This window comes from Polypterus senegalus, chromosome 1 (assembly GCF_016835505.1).
Source record: "Polypterus senegalus isolate Bchr_013 chromosome 1, ASM1683550v1, whole genome shotgun sequence".
Lineage (NCBI taxonomy): Eukaryota > Metazoa > Chordata > Cladistia > Polypteriformes > Polypteridae > Polypterus > Polypterus senegalus.
In genome coordinates this window covers 141,033,775-141,051,382 of record NC_053154.1, presented here as the reverse complement: position 1 = coordinate 141,051,382, position 17,608 = coordinate 141,033,775, and the positions used below count along the sequence as shown (strand labels likewise).

The 17,608-nt window shown below is 38.9% G+C and overlaps 1 long non-coding RNA gene across 1 annotated transcript in view; it reads right to left on the bottom strand.

Annotated features, from left to right (window-relative positions):
* Nucleotides 1-654: 654 nt before the first annotated feature.
* Nucleotides 655-17,608, bottom strand: part of LOC120532871 — a 31,180-nt gene continuing 14,226 nt past the window's right edge. The window contains exons 2-3 of the long non-coding RNA XR_005634397.1: nucleotides 4,247-4,351; nucleotides 655-3,888 (exon numbers count right to left, since the gene is read on the bottom strand). This is a non-coding gene — a long non-coding RNA (uncharacterized LOC120532871). The remainder of the gene's footprint in view (nucleotides 3,889-4,246; nucleotides 4,352-17,608) is intronic.

Sequence of the window (17,608 nt, the reverse complement as noted above, 5' to 3'; positions counted from 1 at the left end):
TTATCATCACAAAATAATTAGATAAAAGTATGTAACCATGCAACAATGTCATGCATAAGCAAATATAGTATGTGAATGAACAGTAACATGAAGATCTCAAGAGCACGGCTAAAATCTCATTAAAGTTCTTCTGCGTGGAGTTTTCATAATCATAATCTTAATAGTTAATTACATTTATATAGCACTTTTCAAAGCTTTTTTCATAAACAATAGGGTGCCACTTCAATAGGCCTCGCTAATGAATTTTATTTGCAGGGCAGCACCCGTTTCCTGGTATTATCATGCCTTGTGGTGGAAGCCTTGAATTGTGAGAATACCAGGATGGATTATACATAGTAACTCAGAAATATCAACACTTCATTTTTACCTCTTTTGCTGAAAGTTAAAATGTAAGGAATATAAATTGTAACATTTAGAGAAGAAAAGCAAGAAGTTGAAGATATCTATAGCACAACTCCAATAGACACCTTAATGGACAATTGCAGATCATTTATGCAATGATGTCAATATTGCCTGGGTGAGAACAAGGAACAACTTGACTGTTTTCTGCAAAAGGCTGCTTTTGTCTTTTTCAAAAGTTGTAATACCTGATATATGCAGTAGAGGGCATTGCATGATCATATTAAATCTTCTCAAACATTTGCATTCCAGAAAGTTTATTTCATTCGGCGTCAACAAACTGAAGCGGTGTCTATACGTTATACAGTGAACAGCACCTAGGGTAATTCCAATATGTAGAATATATAAAAGATTTCATTAATTTTAAAATCAAATTTAATTTTGTTTGTATGCCTTAGAGTACAATGAAAAATATGTCTTGCTAGTTTTGATCAGGCAGAAACAAAAAGATTTCAACCCACAGACACCAATATTTAAAAAAGCAATGGTCGTAAACTAGTAAAAATGTTAAATTAAAAGCAAATAAGCATCAGGTACAAATTACAAAATGTGTAAGACAGAACAAGCAGTAATCAGACAAAACAATTAACTGAGGTACAAAAAGGCTAGTACTGAATTCTTGCGTCCACATCTAAACCATCTTTCTCTTCAAACCTTATACCAATTAACACTCAGCATTAAGCACTTTTTTGCAGCATGTTATGTGCACACGCAACAAGAAAAATAAAATAATGAAAGGAATGCAAATTATGCGACAGAGCAAAGCCACACTGAAATAGAATGAAGTGTTATTTTTTATAGCATATGCTGAGTCTCTCTTGTTCAGTCTATGATAGGAATCAAACTACTTAGCAATTTTTATTGTTTCTTGTCAGTGGAAGGTAATTCAGATCCATATTATGTTTAGGCAATTCTAACTTTAGACTTTGATGTCAATATAGAATACTGGTTTGTAGAAATTTTAAATTAACTTTGAATCACCTTAATAGTATTAAGGAATGCTGCTATTAGTGCTGCGTCGTGTCATATGGAATCCTGCAGCAATCTGTTTGTACTCTAATCCAAGCACACCCACCACCTCAAACCCAATGCAGATGCTTTTCATTTACCATGGATACACAAGTAAGTGTGTCAGCTCAATGTCATGTCAATTTAAATGACATGACCGTACCTGTGCGTCAACCCATCACTCTGTTCATGTTGGTTACACTCATCAGTTGTGCCTATTCCTGCCAGTATAGTCTCTAGCTTTACCAGGACAATAATTAAGATTAAGTATGAATAAAATGAATGGATAGATAGGCAAATTGAAAAAATGTCTTATTACGAGTGGTGTTTCAGCATTACAGGCTGGTGTGGCACAGTCTCACATAATGTTGTGCAAAATAAGTAAAGTGTAAAGTAACTTGTGATTTAAATGCTCATTATAATCTTCAACCTTGTCTTTTCAACATTTGTTTTATTTTCCATCATATGCTTAATGTAATTATCTGTCTAGAAAAAATATGAGGTTTGAACTTTGTGAAAGTGTTTTTCCACTGGATGCTATGAGAATGTCTCTGGTTCATGAAATAGCTCTATTGGCCCTACAGCATTTACTTCTGGGTGTGTGCAAGCATGTGCAAATTGTATTCTTCCAATTTAGCAATGGGGCTTAAATGCTGCAGACTTTCAAATTAAGATCACTTTTTTTATTATTATTACTCATGTGTTTGTACTTCGGGCTTGTACTTTTCCCAGCTGTGACTGTGCAGCATGCACTAGAGAAGAGGCATGAAAGGTCCAGCAACACTTGCTCCCTTAAAAGTAGATTTAAGTAAAGTAAGTAGTAAGTAGTAGTAATTTAAAAAAATATATAAAAGAAAGAAAGATCAATATCAGGAATGCATAGCTCTAAACATTATACTGATCAGAATGGGGCTAAGCAGCGTCTTATTGTACACTAAGCGCTAGAAAAGGTCCATCTAACGGTACTAAATTGAAAACAGCCCCCAAGGAAGCCTTATGTATGCACCTGTAACTTTGACAAAACAATCTAGCAATCTAACAGTATGATGGCCCTGTTTAAAAGAACCTGAGAGTCCTGTTGTAGAATGAATGGAGATGTAGAAAATTGCTTTTTCCTTCTATTGCATGGCTGCAGGATGGTTAGCGCTAGTACTGGATAGCCCCACAGCCTTGTGTTTGAGTCATGCAATGTGTATAGTCTGTTTGTTCTTTCCATGGCATTGTGGTATGTTCTTTTTCACCTCAAAGTCAGTCAGTGATAAACCTGAGGTGTTGCTGTTTCAGTAGCCAAAATACTTTCTTGGGCAGTAGGTGGTTGTGAGGCTCTCAGTTTAAATAAAGATTAGATCTATAGATTTTCTGTCAAATTATGACAATGTCACAATACAGTACCTGACTTTTTTAATTTTGTGTTTCTTGTGAGTCATTAGCACAAGAAGGACAGATATTATTAGTTAGGTAAATTAATCTTATCATTAGAGAAGTCTGTGCTCATAAAAGAAAAGTATGCTATGGCCCCACAAAAAATTACCTGCCAAAAATGTTTATTACTGTGGAAAGGAGGTTGGCATACATTCAAGACATTACATTTTTATGATTATCAAATTTCAACCTTTGGGCTAAGATTAATTAATTGAGTTGAGTCTATCATTTTTATGAAGTTGAAAGAGCCAAATATCATATACCTTTCCATAAGTAAGCAAATCAATTTGCTGGACAGCCAGTAAAGGAAAGTAGGCAATAAATTAAGAATGTGCAGGAGTGTGTGACATGAAATAGATGGAGGAAAGGCCAGATAAGCAAGCTTTCAATGTGTACTATCTCAAGGTGCAGTTTGAAGAGAAGATAATTTAAAACAACAGATGAAATATAAAGAAAGAAAGAAGAGGTTGTTACAAAAAGAACACAAACTACCAGGTGTTAAAGCAAATTTACTAACAAAATTAAAGTAAAAAAAAAAAATCAGAGTCTCACAGTTTGTAACCATAACTCTAAATAAAGAACGTGAAATGTGAAAGATTAGAGAGATTATCCACTGTCACTCATGCACGCCACAGAGACCTCCCTCTCAGCCCAGCTGAGGTAAGTAGTTCCAGTCTTGGCTGAGAGAGGTTACTGTCACTAACAGTCTCCTCTTCATTTTTCACAGCCCAAAAAACACACCCATTCAGGGCAACCAAGTCCAACAGAAAAGGTCAGAATAAAGCCTTGCCCCTTCCAGTCCTGGAGACACATAAATCATCGTCTTAAGAGGACTTTGGAGGAGAGAGGAGCTCAAATGAGCAATTACCTGCTACATAAACTATTTAGTTTATGATCATTTCAATACTTTATAGCCTGTGTTCACTGATTGGGATTGTTTCTGTTGCCATTTTCTTCTTTCTGGGTTGAAAAGTAAATAGGATTACGAGGTGGTATCCCAAATTTTCGCATTGTCTCGCCTGCTTCCGTGCTGTCGGTCACACCAACATCTTGGACATCCTGCATGGCACAGATGACTTCATAAGACACAATTTCCAGGAAACAAGTAATAGAAAGTGAATGTAGAAATGAAAATCAAAACCATAATTAGAAATTAGCAATGGCTAAAGAAATAGTATCAATCTCAAGATAAAATGAGAAAATATTAGCAAACATAACATAATGAGAGAATTAGAGTGCAAGGTAGAAAGGACAGATTCGAAAGTAAAGGAATACTTTCATTTTAAAATCCTGGAAAAACAAGAAAATGAGAGCAAGAAATTACATGTGATAGAGGAACAATCCTGAGCATAGGCATTGCCTCCCATGTCTGCTTGGGTTTTCTTCTCATGCTACTACTGCATGAAGATTAGGTTACCTGGGAACTGGCTTGTTGGTGAATGCGGGTGTGAGGGTGCCTTGTAATGTGTAGGCACTTCTCTCATGGTTCGTTTCCACTTGTCCCCACTGCTTCTCAGTAGACCTGTAATGGGAAGATTAAAAACAGGATTAAAGTCCACCAAATTTCACTCACTGGAAAATAATTTTGAATCTTGCTGTTATTAAGAGATTTAAAACTTGAGGCTTGACAAATAGAAACATCATTCATGTGATCCCTTGGATGGAAGCAATGTAACATAAAGTTGTGTCTCTGTGGTCTCTTTCAATATTTAATCCAGTCCAATAGTCCATCCAAAGTTGGCAACAATTAACAAAACTATTTAACACCACTAACCAAAAAAAATAGTCTTTCCGAGTCAGTGTTTTTAAAGGGAGTAAAGTAGAAAGATGCAGGAATTTTCTTAAGGAAGAGAAGAGTAGTGCTGTAGCCATGAAGACCAAGGTGAAAGGTGAGTTTGGTAGTTTCAGGTCAGTGAACCTGAGCTTACATTTTAGTCCATACTGTTGTCAAAAAAGGTAATATGAATTTGAAAAAAAAAAATGATATTATTACCATTGCAACTCACAGGGTAAAATGTACAGTACAAATAGGAAGAAGAATTTCTCATTTGTGTGCAACACTTCCCTTTTATAAGAGAAAACAAAGACATGGTGATGTGTTATTTTTTTGCCTTTTCAATGGAAGCAGTCATTGCATTTAAATATCAGTTGCTTGTATTGCTTTATTCCTTAAAAAAAATCTAAGGTATTGAACTTAAATAAGATAAAGGTAAAATGTTAAACCACAAACTCTATCAGCTCCAATAGAGATCTCAACAGATACCTAGTGCGTCATCCTTTCTAAAAAAATCTTTCAAAAAACAACCATAAGGGTTGTGAAATGTAAGATGGACATGTGGGAATGAAAGAAAGAAAGAAAGAAAGAAAGATGTAGCTAATGTGGCCATTTTGCTGAGGTGTTTGACTATTGCATAAGACTGCATGTTCAGTCCTCACCACTGACTCACGTTGTGATCCTTAACAAAGCAGTTTAACTGCCAGAGCTCCAGTCATTTAAATACTACACCTGTAAAGTGCCTGGACATCCCATACATTATGAAAAGGTATTATAAAATGGAAAGTTAGCTATTTTGTAACTAAATGCACTTTATTTGTTTATAGGGTTATTTCTATTGCTACCCCAAATCAGAGAAATTTGGTACAGTGTGGAAAATGCAAATAAAAATAAAACAGTGATTCTTAAATTTACAGACAGTATGAATCCAAAATATTTCATGTTTTGTCTGGTAAACTTCATTTCATTTGATAATATACATCCATTCCTGCATTTCAGGCCTGCAACATATTCCAAAAGAGTCGAGACAGTAAAGCATTCACCACTTTGTAATGTCACCATTCCTTCTCACAACAATTAAAAGATTCTTTGGCACTGAGGATACCAAGTGATGAAGCATTTTAGGTGTTATTTTGTCTTCCTGCAAATACGTCTTAAGATGTGCAACAGTACTGGGTCATCGTTGTCACATTTTTTGTTTCAAAATTCTCCACACATTCTCAAGGACATTTTCCATATTGTTCTATCGTTTTCTGATTTGGGGTTGAACATACAGAGAGTATAGTAAAATTCCTACTTGCTAATCAACATGCAACAAACATATTACCACTCTCTGCCATTATGATTAGTGAGTATAACTACCTGTCATGGTATGGCATTGTGTCAGTGCCCTTAGCAAAGGTAATTTATACTTCTCTTATGGCAGCATTAATGCAGAAAAGTATGTTGAGATTTTAATGCAACATAATACTGCCTTCAAGACAACTTCTTTACCAGGAACATCCATGCATTGTTCAACAAGAAAATGCAAAACTACATTCTACACACAATACAAAGGAATGACTGCAGAAGAAGAGGGTACAGGTACTAGACTGCCCTGCCTGACCTGTCCCCAACAGAGAATATGTGGAGAATTTTGAAATAAGAAATGTGACAATGACGACCCAGTACTGTTGCACACCTTAAGACGTGTTTGCAGGAAGAGTGGGACAATATAACACCTACAACACTTCATCACTTGGTATCCCTTAGTGCCAAAACATCTTTTAAGTGTTGTGAGAAGGAATGACAACATTAGAAAGTGGTGAATACCTTACTGTCTCCACTTTTTTGGAATGTGTTGCAGGCCTGAAATGGAAGGCTGGATTAACAAATGAAATGACCAGACAAAACGCCTGCAATGAATAAAAGTCAAAGTAAATTTAAGAATAACTATGTTTTTGGTTTTTTTTTGCATTCTCCATATTCTTCCAACTTTTTCTGATTTGGGGTTGGACATGCACAGAATATAGTAAAATTCTTACTTGCATGTGCTAATCAACATGCAACAAACATATTACCACTCTCTGGCACTATGATTAGTGAGTATAACTACCTGAACTCAGAACGTCTCTCTTCCTTTCCTAAAAATTTTCATAACACAGTTTAGAACACATATTAATCAAGCAGATTTTGGAAAAAATTAAAATAACATTTGTGACAAGAATGACACTTAGACATCATAAAGGTTTGGGGCAGCCACCAGTATAATGTGCCTTGGCTGCAAAAAGGTATTTTAAAGGTTACGAGTTGTTCACTCAACTGAGTCCAAAACAGAACTGCAGTTATGATTCAAGATATGGCTTTAAAGGCCAGAGCAGGAAGTGACGTCATTGGGGCCGGAAGTGGAAGTGACATAATCAGAGGCAGGAACCGGAAGTGAAATCATCAGAGGCAGGGACCAAAAGTGACGTCATCAATGGTGCTGGAAACTGAAGTGATGTCATCAAAAGGGCCAGAACCCTGTGGGATTTCCAGAGAATGGTCTGCATGGGATCGAGAAAGACACTTAGTGCACCCAGCCGACCCCTGGTCGGATGTGGAATTGTCATCATTCAGGCCCTTTAGTTGACTCCTACTCGCACGTGTGTAACACAGTAATAAAGGCAAATGTATTCTTTGGACACTTCGGTCTAACAAATTTGTTAAAGAGCAGTAGTAGCTATCCAAGTTGCAGGTACATGTAGCACTACAACTATAATTAAAGGTTTATTTCTCTGGAATTTCAATATTTTTCTTCTGTTTTTTGAATTCTGGTGATTCGTAGCTCTGTTATACCTGCTTAATCAGAGAATGACTAAGAAAGGTTTTGTTTCAAAATGGTGTTTCTGTTAAATCATCAAATGTTCATGACACATTTAATGTAGTGAAGCATGGTAGTATAGTGGTACCACTGTTGCTTTGCAATAAGGAGACCAGAGTGTGAGTCCTAGGTCCTCCCTGCGTGGAGTTTGCATGTTCTCCCTATCTGTGTGGGTTTCCTCTGGGTGCTCAGGTTTCCTCCCACACACAGTCCAAAGACATGCAGGTTAGGTGAATTGGCAACACTGAATAGGCCCTATTGTTTTTTGGTGTGTGTGTGTGTTCACCCTGCGATGGACTGATGTTCTGTCCAGGGTTTGTTCCTGCCTTGTGCCCTATGCTAGCTGGGATGGGCTCCACCACTGCCTATGACCTTGGTCAGAATTAAGTGGGTTAGAAAATGTATATGTATATATATATATATATATATATATATATATATATATATATATATATATATATATAATGTGTGTGTGTGTGTGTGTGTGTGTGTGTGTGTATATATATTGTGGTCTATGGCCAATACCGGCCAATACCCCTATGCCGCCAGGCGGAGCTCTCCTTGCAACATGGAGGTGCCCCTAATACCAACAAGGAATCATGGATGATGGAATTTTCCTTTACAGCCCTGCTGGATACCACAGGGTCCAACAGAGGACGCTGCAGGGAGGCCCAGAGAGTTGTATGTAATTTACGTAAAATTACGTACTTCCGGGATGAAGGATTGGAAACACTTCCGGGGCAGGAACTATAAAACTATAAAAGGATGATGGGAAATCCCAGACGTCAAGCTGAGCTGGGTGGAAGGGAGGTAACGCGTCTGGGAGTGTTTATTAATTATTGATATTATTTTTGAGAATTGTATGAGTATTGTGGAGAGGAGGGTACTTTGTGCACTGTGTATTAATAAAAAGTCGAATTATTGGATTTTTACCTGGTGTCTAACGTATTGTCTGAGGGTTCAAGAGGACGAGATAATATATATATATATATATATATATATATATATATATATAGCAAAATACCGAGGAAATAAAAAGAAAAGGAAACATTTTAATAATAACGTAAAATGATTGACAATGCAATTGTTTTGTCATTGTCATGAGTGTTGCTATATATATATATATATATATATATATATATATATATATATATATATATATATATATATATATATATATATACACACACACACACACATACACATACATGTGTACATATATACACACACACATATATATTATGGGGTGCCAAACAGGCAAATACATTGATTTTATGAATACATAAAGTCGGCGTCAGAATATATAAAGTCAAACTTGTTTCTGATAATAAAGTCAAAAGTTGAATATATAAAGTCAGCGTTGGAATTTATAAAGTCATTCCTGATTATATAAAGTCAACATCGGAGTATATAAACTCACTCCTGAATATATAAAGTGAAAGTCAAAATATATTGATTGAAACGACTCTGAACTGAACTAAGTTAACTAAAATGTATTCAGAAAAATAAATTAAAAAAACACTGTTCGGTTAATGTTTCGAAAATGATGCATGTGCCCTGCCCAGGATTGGTTCCTGCCTTGCTCCCAGTGTTGGCTGGGATTGGCTCCAGCAGACCCCCATGACCCTGTGGTCGGATTCAACGGGTTGGGAAATGGATGGATATTCAACAACAACATTTATTTATATAGTACATTTTCATACAAACAGTAGCTCAAAGTGCTTTACATATTAAAGAATAGAAAAATGAAAGACACAATTAAAAACCAAATAAATCAACATTAACATCGAATAAGAGTAAGGTTCAATGGCCAGGGGGGACAGAAAAACCAAAAACTCCAGACGGCTGGAGAAAAAATAAAATCTGTAGGGATTCCAGACCATGAGACCGCCTAGTCCCCTCTGGGCATTCTACCTAACATAAATGAAACAGTCCTCTTTGGATTTAGGATTCTCACGAAAGGGCTTGATGATGATGATGGTCACGTAGACTTCTGCCTTTTAATCCGTCCATCATTGTTGGAGCATTATGAAGCTTTGAGTAGGTGGTGGTGGCGCAGGAAAAAGAAACAGAAAAGAGAGTAGGGGTCAGTACTGATTTTAGAGCCATCATGAATAGTTATTTTGAGGAAATTGAACATATAGAGTATTCCGACGCTGACTTTGTATATTCCGACGCTGACTTTATATATTGAAGTTTTGACTTTATATATTCCAGCGCTTACTTTATATATTTAAGTTTTGACTTTATTTATTCCGACAGTGACTTTATATAATCAAGTTTTGACTTTACATATTCGGGAATGACTTTATATATAAAAGTTTTGACTTTATATAGTTAAATTTAGTCATCATTGCATAACTTTCTCTTTACCATAGAAATTTAAAGACTAAATTCAACTTCCATTCCTAACAAAGATATTTCTGGCGACTAAATAGGACCTACTTATATCCAAATTTGAGCTATTGAGCTGTCGCCTGCCTGCCTGAATAAGACACCCTCGCTTCGATCTTACTTTTTTACCGTTCATTTAATTATGGATAGTGGCGGAAAAATTATAAAATGGAAGAAGGATTACACTGACTATGGCTTTACCAAAACAATTATTGATGGCGAATCGATTATTCATAAAGCTTCAATTGGTGATCTGTTTTTCTGTGTTAACCTCATATTTTTTCATACATCTTCTCAAACCAAGGGGGTGCAAGGGTAAAATGAATCGGGAAGCGCTGATCAATGTAATCGGTGTACCAGGAAATCATACATTGAAAGAAGTTCCCCTTTGTTTGTAATGCAAAGTGTGATTAAATGTGTGATTTTTTAACGTGTTATGGAGCACATGCATCAAAGCTTCTCAGCTGTGCTTGTGCTAAGAAAAGGAAAGATTTTAAAAATAATGTAACACGATTGTCAATGTAACCTTTTGTAAGTAGTGCCTGGAGGATTCAGTGTGGAGAAACTGTAGAGACAGTGTGTGTATTAACTTGTGGATTTTTCTGTGAGTATTTGGTGGCAGTCTGACGAAGTTGCTTCGGAAGACGGCGTTAGCCGCAGAGCTCAGCTCAGAGCGAAATGAGATGAATGGGAGGGGAGATGATGACGTGACTCCCCCACCCGCCTTAACTGTCAATCCCCCACAAACACAGTCTCTTGGAATTTGCATAAGCACAGCCCTTCACCTGCAATTTTAACTTAGTTACAAAGTGATCAAAACTCTTGTTTATATCCTGCGTCCTCTCATTAAACTTGTATCCCGCATTACCCATGGGCATGACAAACGCCAGTGGCTGCCTGTCTATGAACTTAATTTAAACTTTAGGTTTACACCGTGCTTTGTTTCCGAAGTAGCAGCACTCATGAATATGGTTGTATATGTCACTCGCTCGCTTATTGTTTCGCTGCCTTCTCAATTAAACAATGCATGTTTTCTTCAACGCTTTTTGGAGCTCTTCCTGGTTTTCTACATACTGCGTTGACAGTCAGTTCACGTGATTACGTGGGAGGCGTGATGATGTCAGACGAAACTCCGCCCCCCACGGCTTTCGAGCTCAACTACATTACAGTAAATGGAGAAAAATAGCTCCCAGTTATGACCATTACGCATAGAATTTCGAAATGAAACCTGCCCAACTTTTGTAAGTAAGCTGTAAGGAATAAGCCTGCCAAATTTCAGCCTTCTACCTACATGGGAACTTGGAGAATTAGTGATGAGTCAGTGAGTGAGTGAGTCAGTCAGTGAGGGCTTTGCCTTTTATTAGTGTATATATATATATATATATATATATATATATATATATATATATATATATATATATATATATACACATATATATATTTGTAGACAAATGTGTATTTGTAGACCATTCTGCATTCATTCTCCAAATCTTTAGCATTAACGCATTCTCCATATGTTCATATAAGTTATCTCTGGATATTCTGGTACTTACCCCACAAAGGCTACCTTGTGCCCAGTATTGTCCCTGAATTACACCATGCATGTTTGGTGATGGATGCCTGGAAATAGTGAAGCAGTGGCACAAGGGTTGCCACCTCCCAGCTCCAGTAGACATTGACAGTATCCTGATGAGATCACTGTCTTCACTTTTCTGTACAGGTTTTTCTTCCAGGTATTTCAGTTTTTCTTGCTCTTTAAAGAAGTTTTTTTTAGTGTAAGTGGAAGCCCTGGATTGACTTGGTATGGGTGTTTGAGTGGGCGTGCATCCAGTGGATCTGGCATTAATTCCTGCATTGTGTGGGATTTCACCAGGATGGAGTTTGTACCCACGCATCCCCAAAAGCTAAATTCAGCAGCTTCTGGAAGTGGATAGTTGGATAAATATTAAAGAAATAAGAGTGTCGAAACTATAAGAGGCAATCCTTCATAAAATTGATACCTCTGGGGAAACGTCAAGTTTAAATGCCATTGGCCTGCCATTTTTGCTGTGTCATTTCACTATTTTCCTCTAGACAAGACGTTGGCAGGAGATTATATTGTACATGCATTTACACATAAAGAAAACACTTCAGAGAAGAGTGTTGACATTGTATTAATCATCTAAAAAGGGAACACTAACAATATAAAGCTGCTTTGAAATACCATTTACCCTGAAAGAGAATATTTATTTTATTCATATATAAGCTGACTCATTCTGGTTGCACATTTTTATTTGGAAACTCCAAAATGATGAGTATTACAGTTTCATGTTCATTATAATTGGAGCTGTTCAAACATGATTACTTGCTACCATTTGCAAATCCAAGCCTCATGCTTAATAATCTGAGCTCTTCATTTTTCTGTCTTAAAACTGCTAATTCTTGATCATGGCCTATGCCATCATTAAGGCAAATTAGGCAATTGCCTAAGGTGCAGATCATGGGAGGTGGAGGCCCGGCCTCACGGGTTAGCTACCGAACAGTTGGTTGGCACATTAATAAACTTGGCCGAGTGTGCAAAATAACCTAGCACTGGCACCAATACTCTGCAACAGAATTCAAATGGTATAATAGGCCGTGCTAATAAATTGCCAGATGCATGATAGCAGGGCAAAATAAAGCAGCTGAAAGATTGGGGGCAAGGAAGAAGAGTGCATGCAAGATGGATATACTGTACTTGGGCAGAAGGAGGGCCAGAGAAATTACTCAGCTGTCTGAGGCCATCATAAAGGCACCACATTTAAAAATTGATTGTTTTATTTACATTTCTGAGTGTTGCAAAAAAACTCTTTACTGCTACCATTGCCTTTCTGCCAGTGGCAATCCTGGCTGGGCTTTCCACATGAAGTGTCCAGGCAGTTGCACATGTGTGCCTACCTCTGTCACTCTGCTTCCAGAGACGTTGCCAGTCATGTCCCTTTAACGGATGACTTACAATTGGTGCATAATATTAGTTGGATCTTTGTAAATCATACAGTGGTTTATATACTGTAGGCAGGAATTAACTGACTGCTTTGGACTCTTTGTTAAGATGATTTCTGATAACTGAGCTTTCAGCTAACTATAGTTCACTCCAGGACTAAATCTGATAACAACTTCCAAGTCAACACTGAATAACAAACATTTGATTCATAACAGTACTGAGGTTTTACATTGTATTGTTTGTTTTAATGTATGCTGCACAGGAAATTGTATTCTTTATTGGGCAATATCACCATTTTTTTCTTTTTTCACCTTTGGTTTAATGCTTTTTGCTTTACTATAGACAAGTACAAGTAAGAATTTGTTTTCTTTTTCAATATATATATGAGAGTTGCCTTGTTTCCCACAATGGAGTAGTAATAATAGTATTCATATTATCACATATACAGATTACAGTGAAGTTCTTACTTGCATATCCAACCAACATGCAACACATCACCATATATTGTATTGTTCAATCACATTTTGTAAACAAAGCACAGTTGGACACAAAAAGTTTGACTTTGTCAGGGTTTTATGAGATTTTTTCATTTCACATCTAACATAATAAATTTGACAAATTAATTATTATGCCAGTGCTGCAAGAACTTCTATTTCTAAGAAAGAAAAATATGTAAACATACTCAAATTCACTTATACCAATTCAGGAGTGGATATTGCTGGAGCCTATCAAGGAAGTGCTCTACACAAGAATGGAGACTATGTACAAGGCAGCAGTCGATTGCTCAGTCCAGACTCACATGGGGCCAAGTTACAGTTACCAAGGAATGTGAAATGTAAGTCTTTTCTGCAGTATCATGTCAGATCAAGTTGGGGAGCATGCACTGGTACGGCACATTGCCATACCCACCACATGAATAAACAGTTCAGGATCCTGGTGGGTAACCCCCAGGCAGATCCAGTTCCACCTCCCAGAAATGACCATCTATCTGCCACAGCCAGGTGTTACATGGGCGTCCCCTTGACCTTGCCTAGCCGCTTGGGTCCTCAACAATGAAGATCCTGTGAACAGGATGACCCTGAGGGAATCATGTAACATGGCCATAGTGCCACAACTGATGTTCCCTCAAAATCTAGGTAATATGCCTCATTTGGGACTCCATCAGCAACTGCTTGTTCAACATAAATTTATAAAATTACATAAAAATGTAATTTCCGGCGCCACATCCGAGTGGCAGCCTTTCCAGCAGCTCCGTGTATGACTTTATCTTTTTACCTTTTTTTCTATTTTTTTTTTCTCTATTTCACTGATCACTCCTACCACTTTCTTTTATGTGGAATTACTCCCTGGACACTTTTTACTATTTTTAATACTTGACATGGATTTTTACACACCAAGACTCGCCTATTCAAGTAGTCAACTTAAAGCACTGAAAAGAAATGATCATGCCAGTGTGGTTCCTTATTTACCTGACAAAGTAAGAAGACGATATCGGGGTAGCGGAGCCGGCTCAAAGATAAAAGATAAGATAAAATCCAGGCAACTTGAGAGAAAATGGCGTTATAAACCGTTGGTGCCTTCTGTGATCCTGGGAAATGTGAACTCACTACCAAATAAGATAGATGAACTGGCTGTGCTGGTGAAAAATGTCAGAACCTACAGATAATGCAGCTTACTGTGTTTTAGTGAAACATGGCTAACAACTACCATCCCAGATGCTAACGTGGAGCTACCCGGTTTAGCACAGTTAGAGCGGACAGAGACGCAAGTACCTGCGGGAAGAAGAAAGGAGGAGGACTCGCTCTCTATGTCAATACAAAGTGGTGCAACTCAGGACATGTAAACGTTAAAATCTCCACTTGCTGCAGGGACATCGAACTGTTGGCCGTAAGTCTGCGTCCCTATTACTTGCCCGGAGAGTTTGGACACGTGATTGTTGTTATTGTTTACATCCCCCCTCAAGCGAATGCGAAGACATCATCCATTCCACAGTTGCTAAGATACAAACGCAGCACCCTGAGGCACTTGTGCTAATCTCTGGAGACTTTAACCATGTAACGCTGGACAAAACATTACCTGCCTTCTCCCAGTATGTGGATTGTAACACCCGGGGAAATAGGACTATCGACCTACTGTATGCAAACGTTAAAGATGCATACACCACCACTCCGCTGCCTGCGCTTGGGAAAGCAGATCATAACCTGGTTCTGCTTCAGCCTCACTACAAACCAAGAGTGAGGCGCTACCTACAACCACACGTCATTCAGGAAGTGGTCCCTGAGGCAGAGCAGGCTCTGAGAGACTGCTTTGGAACTACAGACTGGGATATATTGCTGGGTCACATAGTGAGAACATTGAAGAGGCTGTTGAATGCACAACTGATTACATCAACTTCTGTATGGACATTGTAGTTCCAGTAAGAACAGTACGCTGCTATGCTAACAACAAGCCATGGATTACAAGTGACATCAAGGGCCTTTTGAACCAGAAGAAAAGGGCTTTTAAAGGTGATCAGCATGAGCTCAAGCGTGCAGAAGGAACTCCGAGTCCAGCTCAGGGTGCGAAAGAGCAGTACAGGAGAAAGCTGGAGCAGAAGTTGCAGAACAACAGCATGAAGGAAGTGTGGGATGGGATGAAGATTATCACTGGCTGCAGCTCAAGCGGGTGCCACCATCGAGACAGACGTGGAGAGAGCAAACCAAATGAACAACTTCTTTAATAGGTTTGATCACTAACCCACTCTCACCTCGAGTACTGCATCCTCCAACCATCCTTCTGCTGATACCAGCATAGGTGAGACATCCCCACCCACAATTACAGCAGCCCATGTGAGCAGAGAGCTGAAGACTTGTGCCAGCAAAGCAGCGGGTCCAGATGGTGTATCGCCACGACTGCTGAAGGCCTGTTTGGAACTGGGGAGTCCTCTACAGCATCTTCAACCTGAGCCTGGAACAGGGAGAGTCCCAAGGCTTTGGAAAACATCTTGTATCACCCCTGTCCCAAAGGTATCACGTCCTAGTGAGCTGAATGACTTCCGGCCTGTTGCTCTGACGTCACATCTGATGAAGACCATGGAGCGGCTGCTGCTTCACCACCTGAGGCCCCAGGTCCCCACCCCGACCCTCTGCAGTTCGCATACCAGGAGAAGGTGGGAGCGGAGGATGCCATCATCTATATGCTACACGATCCCTCTCCCACCTGGACAGAGGCAGTGGTGCTGTAAGAATTATGTTTTGGACTTCTCTAGCGCCTTCAACACCATCCAACCTCTGCTCCTTAGAGACAAGCTGACTGAGATGGGAGTAGACTCACACCTGGTGGCATGGATGTGGACTATCTTACAGACAGACCTCAATATGTGCGTCTTGGGAACTGCAGGTCTGACATTGTGTCAGCAATACAGGGCGCCGCAGGGACTGTACTTTCTCGGTCCTGTTCAATCTATATACATCAGACTTCCAATATGACTCGAGTCCTGCCACGTGCAAAAGTTCGCTGATGACACTGCTATTGTGGGCTGCATCAGGAGTGGGCAGGAGGAGGAGTACAGAAGCTAATCAAAGACTTTGTTAAATGGTGCGACTCAAACCACTTACACCTTAACACCAGCAAGACCAAGGAGCTGGTGGTGGATTTTAGGAGGCCCAGGCCCCTCATGGACCCTGTGATCATCAGAGGTGACTGTGTGCAGAGGGTGCAGACCTATAAATATCTGGGAGTGCAGCTGGATGACAAATTGGACTGGACTGCCAATACTGATGCTCTATGTAAGAAAGGTCAGAGCAGACTATACTTTCTGAGAAGGTTGGCATCCTTCAACATCTGCAGTAAGATGCTGCAGATGTTCTACCAGACGGTTGTGGCGAGTGCCCTCTTCTACGCGGTGGTGTGCTGGGGAGGCAGCATAAAGATGAAAGACGCCTCACGCCTGGACAAACTTGTTAAGAAGGCAGGCTCTATTGTAGGAGTAAAGTTGGACAGTTTAACATCTGTGGCAGAGCGACGGGCATTAAGCAAACTCCTGTCAATCATGAAGAATCCACTGCATCCACTGAACAGTGTCATTTCCAGGCAGAGGAGTAGCTTCAGTGACAGACTTTTGTCACTGTCTTGCTCCACTGACAGACTGAGGAGATCGTTCCTCCACCACACTATGCGACTCTTCAATTCCACCCGGGGGAGTAAATGCTAACATTACTCAAAGTTATTGTCTGCTTTTACATCATTTTTATTACTATTTAATTTAATATTGTTTTTTGTATCAGTATACTGCTGCTGGATTATGTGAATTTCCCCTTGGGATTAATAAAGTATCTATCTATCTATCTGTCAAACCAGCAGTACCAAAGGATTCTCCAAAGAAACAGTACCTAGTCTTCATCTCAGGTCACTGGATACTGTCCATGTCTCGTAACCATGTAGCAAAACAGGAAGCACCAGGACTCTAAAGACCTGGACCTTCGTCCTTTCGCAAAAATATTTGGAGTGCCAAACACCCCTTTGCAGCGGCCTAATTGGGGTTTTTTGTGATCAAATATTTATCATTTAAATAACAAATACAAAAATAGACCAGGCAACAGCTTTTTGGGAAGAATTATGATGTGAACACCTCGCTACTCGGTGATGACGCCAAATCTGCCGTGTAAGGATATACATCAGGTAGATTATGACTGCCTAATCTACCTGAAGAATGGGACACCACCTCTAGGCAGGCTCCATAGGAAGAAAAGTGACAGAATAAATAGAAAATGAAAAACCGGATATTAAGAGAAAAATCAGTAAACTGCACTTTAATATCTGGGCCAAA